Here is a 7,361-nt window from a genome sequence, read left to right on the forward strand (position 1 = left end):
TGAAGCATCCAACTCTTGACTGAGGCTCAAGACATGATCTCAGGGTCGTGACAACCAGCCCTGCATCGGGCGCTGCCCTGTGCCTGGAGCCTGTTTAAGATTCTCTCTTTCCTTCCTCCCTCCCCCACTCACGCTCTCTCTCTCTCACCATCAAAAAAAAAAAAAATGCTGACTGAATTCTGACAACATTCCATGTAAATGAAAATTCATCATCCTGATTTGTGTTCCCTCAGAAGCTGACTCTCAGGGACAGAAATGAGTACAAATCATTTGTCCCGTAAATGACCCCGGGAAATACTAGCAGGGGAGGGAGAAAGTGAGGCACGGAAGGGATGAAGCTGATAGAAGACGCGTCATCAAGATGGCTTCATGGTGGGCATGTAGAGCCCAGTTGTGTCAGGACGTTGTGGAGGACAGTGTGATTCAGGCCACCAGCCATCCCAGAGCAAGTGTGAGACAGTTGGAGTGTCTATCCACTGATTCCCCGCCCGCTCTTGGGAGAGGGATGCCTCCAGGGGCCGTGTCTCTGTAGACCCCAGCAGCCCCGTGTGCAAGGTGAGTGTGCCCCCCAGAGTCCTTGTGTGTGTGCAGCAGTAGCCGTCATCATGTGCAGGGGAAGGCTGAGGCCCCGAGGCTGGGCGAAGCCCACTGCAGCGACCCTGCTGACCAGTGGCTCCTCTCCCGACCAGTGGCTCCTCTCCCATTTCCTGTGTCCCTATCTCTCACCTGCCCGGGGCCTCTTTCCTGCTTTCCTCCTTAAAGTACATCATGCTCACAACACAGAAACCGTTCATGTCACTCCCCACTTTGAACCCTACAATGCCTCCTCTTGTAGAGTAAAATCCCAATTCTCACCGTGGCCCGGACGGTGGTCCCAAGGCCCGCTATGTATGTAATTCTGAGTTTCTGAGTAGACGTGTTCAAAAAATAACAAATGTGTAAAGTTAATTTTAGTAATGCATTTTATTTACCCCCAAATATTTGAAATACTAGCAGGGCACATAATCAACCTTGCACTTACTCATCAGCATTAAAAGAATTTTTTTGTACGACGTGTGGGAAATCCACTTAGGGCCCATCTAGTTGGGTTTGTTGGGTTTTTTGGTTTTGGTTTATGGTTTTTGTTTTTGTTTTTTTGGTGCAGAAAGGTGTTTTTGTTATAGCACAGGGACGGGACCTGTGGGCAGAAAGAGCTGCCCTGGGATTGTGAGAAGTGATTGAATATGTACTTGTTAGTTAGGGAGTGAAGGATAGTCTAGTCTCCAAGGAATTTGTACATGGTAAAGACAAGGTGTCCAGGACCTTGGAGCACTAGCTGTTGTTAAGATAAGGCTGCTTTTATTGTTGTCTCGTAAAACATTAGTCACAAGACCTTCAAATGTGTAGCAGCTGGGCCATATGTCTGCAAGGTGATTGCTAATATATATTTTCGGGGACGGGGGTTGTCAACGGTTATCAGAGGGAACTAACAGTAACAAGAGCAAAGCTATGGTGGTAAAACACTAAAGGAAGTCGTTGACGTGGCTGCAGGAACCTCAGGAATTCTGCCCGAGACTGTGAACCACAGCAAAGTCCCGCTTACGTTGTTTTCTCCCATCATTTTGCCCCCTGAACAAACTTGACCCTTAAATCATTAAGGTCGCTGAAGACGGAAGGTCTCATCTTCTATAAGTTCTTCCTACTGAATAGGGGCATAGACAGAACCCTCCCTGTGGGTCAAGACTGGTCAGTTGAGAACTTAATAGGACTCATGCAAGGCTGAGGCAGCCATGTCTGGAGTTGGTAACATAGGGGAGTCTCCTTGAGTAGAAAGGATCGTGTGTCGGCTTGACGTTGTGGCAGTGAAGGGGTCTCAGCACCAGGCTCATTGATATTCAGAAAAAAAACCCAGCAAAACAGGATCAAAATGGCAAGAAGAAAAGGAGTCCTTGGATACTTGGCCAGCATGCTGGGGGCCATGTGGGACCAGTCACCCTGCACACAGACAGCAACCACGATGGTGGGGCCCCCGAGCGGACACTGCAGCCCCAAGAAGAGCCTGTTGCATCTGGTCCCTGGGACCCCTTCAGTCTCACTTCCCCAGTCTGCCAACCTTTCCCCCTTCCTCTCCCTCTGCTGCCTTTTTCCTTCCTAGAACCGGCCAGACCAATGTTGTCTCTGAGCCTTTGCACTTGCCCATGTGTCTTCCTGGAACCGGTGTCCCAACATCTCCCAGGTGTTTAAAGAGTCAGCTTTTCTTTCTTTCAGTTGCTCATGTTTGAGCTAAGTGACCCCTCCGAACACTCCTCTGAGCCCTCAGATGAGGAAACAGCCCTACTGCCTCCCACCCCGCTAGGTCACGTTCACTCAGGACCATGTTCTTCCTCTGCCACCAGGACCCGAAGTTCTCCCTTGTCCTCTGTGAGTCATTTCTCTTATTTATTTGTTGACTTAGTGCCTAAGTGACATGCGTGTTTCATGTCTCTCTCCTGTCACTCTGTTCCCAACATCGGCGAGAGTGCCTCGCACATAGCAGGCACTCATAGTGGCAGAGTGAGGGCGGGGCAAGCAGCTGCCCATGCTAAGGCTGGAGACGAGTGAAGAGCTGGGGCCGTGGGTGAGACGTCTGCCGGTGACACCCGCAGCTCCTCCCTCCTCCTTCCTTTCTTCTCCTTTCCTCTGCCCTCCCTGACTTGCCTCCTTCCCTCCTTCTGACCCTCCCATATCCTCCTCCATCCCTGGGAGTAGAGGAGGATCCTGTCCGTACTCACGTATGCCTCCTCCCAGGGGTGTGCCAAGCACCCAGAAATCCCCTGCTCTCAGCCACCTCTTCAGGCCTGGGAACCAGCCCCGTCCAGGCTGCGTGTGGCCCAGAAGGTGTGCTCCCTGCTGATCTGCCAGGAGGCAGTGGTGGCCGAGGCTCATCATGCGGGTTTTGACTTTCCAGCTCTACCATGTCTCCAGTGCCCACGAGTCAACGCCAGTGGGGTTTGCGAGACTGGGGAAAGTGTCTGCGAGACTCAAGGCAGCCAGCGGTGCTTCCTGAGGAAGGTCTACGAAGGTAGGTGGGTCCTGAGAAGTCACCTGGGTGACCCTTGCCTGAAGTTAAGTGCTAGGAGTGGAGGTTCAGGGGTGGGAGTGGTATGAATCCCTCATGGGACCAATGGAGCTGGGGCCCCCAGGACAAGGCAAGTGACTCTAGGACCCAGGGAACTGGGGCCTTAGGAACCCTGGGAGTAGCAGCAGTATAGGCAGGGGTTGATTTTCTTTTGTCACTAAGCTTGTGAAACTGTGTCACCTGGTTCAGGTACTCAGCTGTCAGTGACCCCTAATTGGGCCAGTACCTGTAAGAGAAGAAGACGGGATCTTCTGTTAGCTCCTGGGGTGACTGGAAGGGCTGCTAAAATCCCACTGACCCTGACCTGAGTGTGGTAGAGAGTTGTGTTACCAGAAGCAGACATGGGCGGGGGCGGGGAGCGGAGAGGGTATTAGGGCATTTTCTATTCACCCCTTCCTGCCCGCTGCTGTGTGGGGAGGGATTGAACCCTCGGACACAGAGCCCCCAGAGCTGGCCTACGAAGGATACACTAGGGGGCTCCATCTCAAATATCTCAATCCTGGGAGGCAGAGAGCAGGCATCCTTGAAGGATGTTTCCATTTTCTCCTCATTCCTTGATTCACCTGTCGATGCAAAGATCTACTGGTTCATTCAGCAATATTTAACGAACACTGGTCACCAGGACATGCTGAACCCCACAGCCGTGGGTCTGCAGTCCAGGCTTCGGGGTCTCATTTGTCCTCTTCTCCGCCCTTCTGCAGATGACACCCTTTCATATGGATACCAAGGTTGTAGCAGTGTGTGTTTCCCTTTGGTGCTCTTTAATCCGGCTGTTACTTTGGAGGAGAGATGTTGTAATGACTCACCTTTCTGCAACAAGTTCTAAAGATGGGGCCCAGCTTTGCCCTGAGCTGGTGGATAAAGCTGACTCAACGTACCTTTCAACTCTCATGAGCTTTAAGACGACGTGCACTGAATACGGGGAGAAATCGCAAACTAGGTCTGTGTCAGGCCCAGCCACCTTTTCTCTTCCTCGTTATGAGATGCCGCTGGGATATTTTAAAATCAAACCAGGGTGAAGAGTGGTGGGCATAGGTGGGTCTAGGCATGCCTTCTTCCTTTCAAGGACCACACTGATTTGCACTTTAAAAAAGCAAGGTCTGGGGTTTGTGATTCTGCGTGGTTCTGGAGGCAGCCAGCTGAAGGATGAGGGAGAGTCCTGAGATGCTGAAAAGGATAGGAAATGAGGTGGCCATAAATGATGCATTAGTTGGTGTAGGCGGGCTGCTGTGACAAAAATCTCTGAAATGGCGGTGTCCTAAAACAATAAAAAATGAATGCTCACCCATGGCACAGTTCAACGAGGTGGTGGTGATTATTTAGGGATCCTAGCTCCTTTCAAGTTTTTATGCTACTGTCTTTTTTTTTAATTTTTTTTCAACGTTTTTATTTATTTTTGGGACAGAGAGAGAGACAGAGCATGAACGGGGGAGGGGCAGAGAGAGAGGGAGACACAGCATCGGAAACAGGCTCCAGGCTCTGAGCCATCAGCCCAGAGCCGGACGCGGGGCTCGAACTCACGGACCGCGAGATCGTGACCTGGCTGAAGTCGGACGCTTAACCGACTGCGCCACCCAGGCGCCCCTATGCTACTGTCTTTAACATAGTCTCCAAGGTCTCTACGGAAAGGTAGATGAACATGGAGATTCATAGGGCCGGAGCTCAAAGCGTTGTACACAATTTCTCCCACACTCTGCTGTCCCTTGACTCCAAACAAATTGCAAGAAATGTGATCTTGCAATCTCATGTGCCCAAAAGAAGATCCGGATGGTCTGATGAACTCAGTGGATGGAGTCCGGTTCCCTCCCCTGACCCCCACCCTGCCCTCCACTAGCCCCCCCATCAGACGCCTTAATTTGCACCCACATTTGACCTCTGTTACAAAGGAAAGAATAACCCAGCAAATGAGGACCACAAAGCCCCATATACTGATTACAAGTAAAACAATTGTGACCTGACCAGGTATTCTGTGCTCTCCGTTTCGGTCTCCCCCACATGGAGACTGGGGCCCAGCACGTCTCAGGAGCCTGCTCCTGACACCCAGTGCTCTTTTTCTTTTTGTGTCCTCGCTGTTTCCTCAGTGCTGCTCCAGGGGTCTCAGAGCTCTCTTGCTGTGTCCCCCACCCTGGGAACCCCAGTGTGTCTGCCAGTGATGTCGGGTCCTCCTTTTCCCCACAGAGCCAGCCGGCAGGAGAGGCACTGGTCCCCAGATTCCCCTTCACACGCTGTCCTGAAACAGCTTCTCCACTTCTGCCTGTGGCTCCTTTCCTCACAGGACTCCGTAGGGAGGAACACCTTTGGATGCCGCCAGTGGCTACACTGGGAAAGGCAGATCAAGAAGAGGAAAACCAGGGGAATCTGGGTGGCTCAGTCAGTTGAGCTCTTTTTTTTTTTTTAATGTTTATTTTTTATTTTTGAGAGAGAGAGAGACAGACAGAGCTCGAGAGGGGGAGGGCCAGAGAAAGAGGGAGACACAGAATCCGAAGCAGGCTCCAGGCTCTGAGCTGTCAGCACAGAGCCCGACGCGGGGCTCGAACTCACAAACCGCGAGATCATAACCTCAGCCGAAGTCGGACGCTTAACCGGCTGAGCCACCCAGGTGCCCCATTTTTTTTAAATGTTTATTTATTGTTGAGAGAAAGGGTGCGAATGGGGGAGGGGCAGAGAGAGAGAGAGGGAGACGCAGAATCTGAAGCAGGCTCCAGGCTCCAAGATGTCAGCACAGAGCCCACTATCGGGCTTGAACTCATGGACCGTGAGATCATGACCTGAGCCAAAACCAAGAGTCAGACGCTTAACTGAGCAAGCCACCCAGGCACCCCTAAATAAACTATTTTTTTAACCTGACATTTCTTTGTACCATGTGCGTTTAAAAAAAAAAAAAAAAGGAAGAAGAAGAAGAGGAAAACCAGAATGTGTTGACACCAGCGTCACTCACATGTATGCACGAGCATAGCCAGTGATGAGTAACTCGAGTGAATGATCGCCACTGGCGCTCCTACAGCATCTTAACAAAGAACTACTCTGTTCAGAAGTGACAAAATGAAAGAAAAGGGGTTTATACCTCCCCAGGCGGCCAAATATGGGAAGGTAACCATATGGGGAAAAGAATGGAAGGGCTGCTTAGTAAAGATCCTTATGTCGATTCCTCAGGGCTGGTGTCTAAGGTCTCCCCTGGTGACCAAGCATCCTCCTGCCCTCCTTAGAGGGCAGAGAGTTGTTCTTGTATCTGCTTCTCAGAAATTGCTTTCAGCTCAAAATAATCCTTTGTCACCTGATGTATTTTGGGGTGGCGGACTCTGAGCCCGTTCAACTCAAATCCATCCACAAGGGCTGGACAGTCAGAAATCCCACTGCTGTCTATCTGGCTTCTTTCATCGTTAGGACCCTAGCCTGTCCCCCAAACCTCCTTGTCCCAGGGCTCCTCTGTACACATGCAAATTATGCGTGAGTTCTGATGCTGGGGATGGAGCGGAGTCATTAGCTGGCAGCCCAGTTCCGGTCAGGCTCGGCAGAGGACCCGTGACGCATTCGTTGATCCAGTTTCCTGTCCATCCCGAGGAGACGCTAAAGACGCTCTGATGCTAAGCCACGCCTTCTGATGACCCCGGGCACTTGTATGGAGGCAGGATTTTCATCCACTGGGAGTTTCCTTTACTCATGAGGTTTCCCTCCTCAGAAAAGACAGGTTCTAACTGGTCGTCACCTGCTAATGATCTCAGGATGGCAACAGCGCGGCTTTGTCACAGACTCACAACTTGCCATGGGCTGGGGGGTAGGTGTGGACACACCTCCTCAAAGGCCAAACCATGTGATTCTTACAAGACTCTCTCCTCTGGTCTGAGTTGACAGTAAACATGGCGGACATTTGACCCAACTGGGCTAATGAATTCTCTTCCCTTATTAGATGTGAGAGACTAATTTTCTCATACGGGGAATGACTTGACCAAAGCAAGGAGCCATCAGGTCCAATCTTAGCCTTACGCAGCACTCAGCACACAACGACAGCAGCAGCAAAATGAAATGGAGAAGCGGTTTAAAGTGTTAGCTGTGCTTTTATGTTCAGGGTTATAGCTTCCTTGACAAACAAGAGGCGCAAGGGAAGAAAATGCAGAATGACTATTGGCCACCACTCTGCTGTTTGTGGCTGCCTGACTCACACCTGTCATCCAGAGGCCTGTCCTGGGGTCTCACCTAGGGAGCCCTCAGGAGGTGTCCGTGTCTGCGTGTCCCTTGAGGGTCAGCATCTCAGGCTCCTCGAGTG

General features: G+C 51.2%; 1 long non-coding RNA gene across 1 annotated transcript; it reads left to right on the forward strand.

Moving 5' to 3' along the window:
* Nucleotides 1-2,384: 2,384 nt before the first annotated feature.
* LOC121024420 (uncharacterized) lies at nt 2,385-4,390 on the forward strand. Its single transcript, XR_005787696.1, has 2 exons — nt 2,385-3,040; nt 3,799-4,390. It is a non-coding gene; the product is annotated as an uncharacterized LOC121024420 (long non-coding RNA).
* The last annotated feature ends 2,971 nt before the right edge of the window (nt 4,391-7,361 follow it).

This window comes from Herpailurus yagouaroundi, unplaced genomic scaffold (genome assembly GCF_014898765.1).
Source record: "Herpailurus yagouaroundi ecotype Mexico unplaced genomic scaffold, PumYag 64639, whole genome shotgun sequence".
NCBI lineage: Eukaryota > Metazoa > Chordata > Mammalia > Carnivora > Felidae > Herpailurus > Herpailurus yagouaroundi.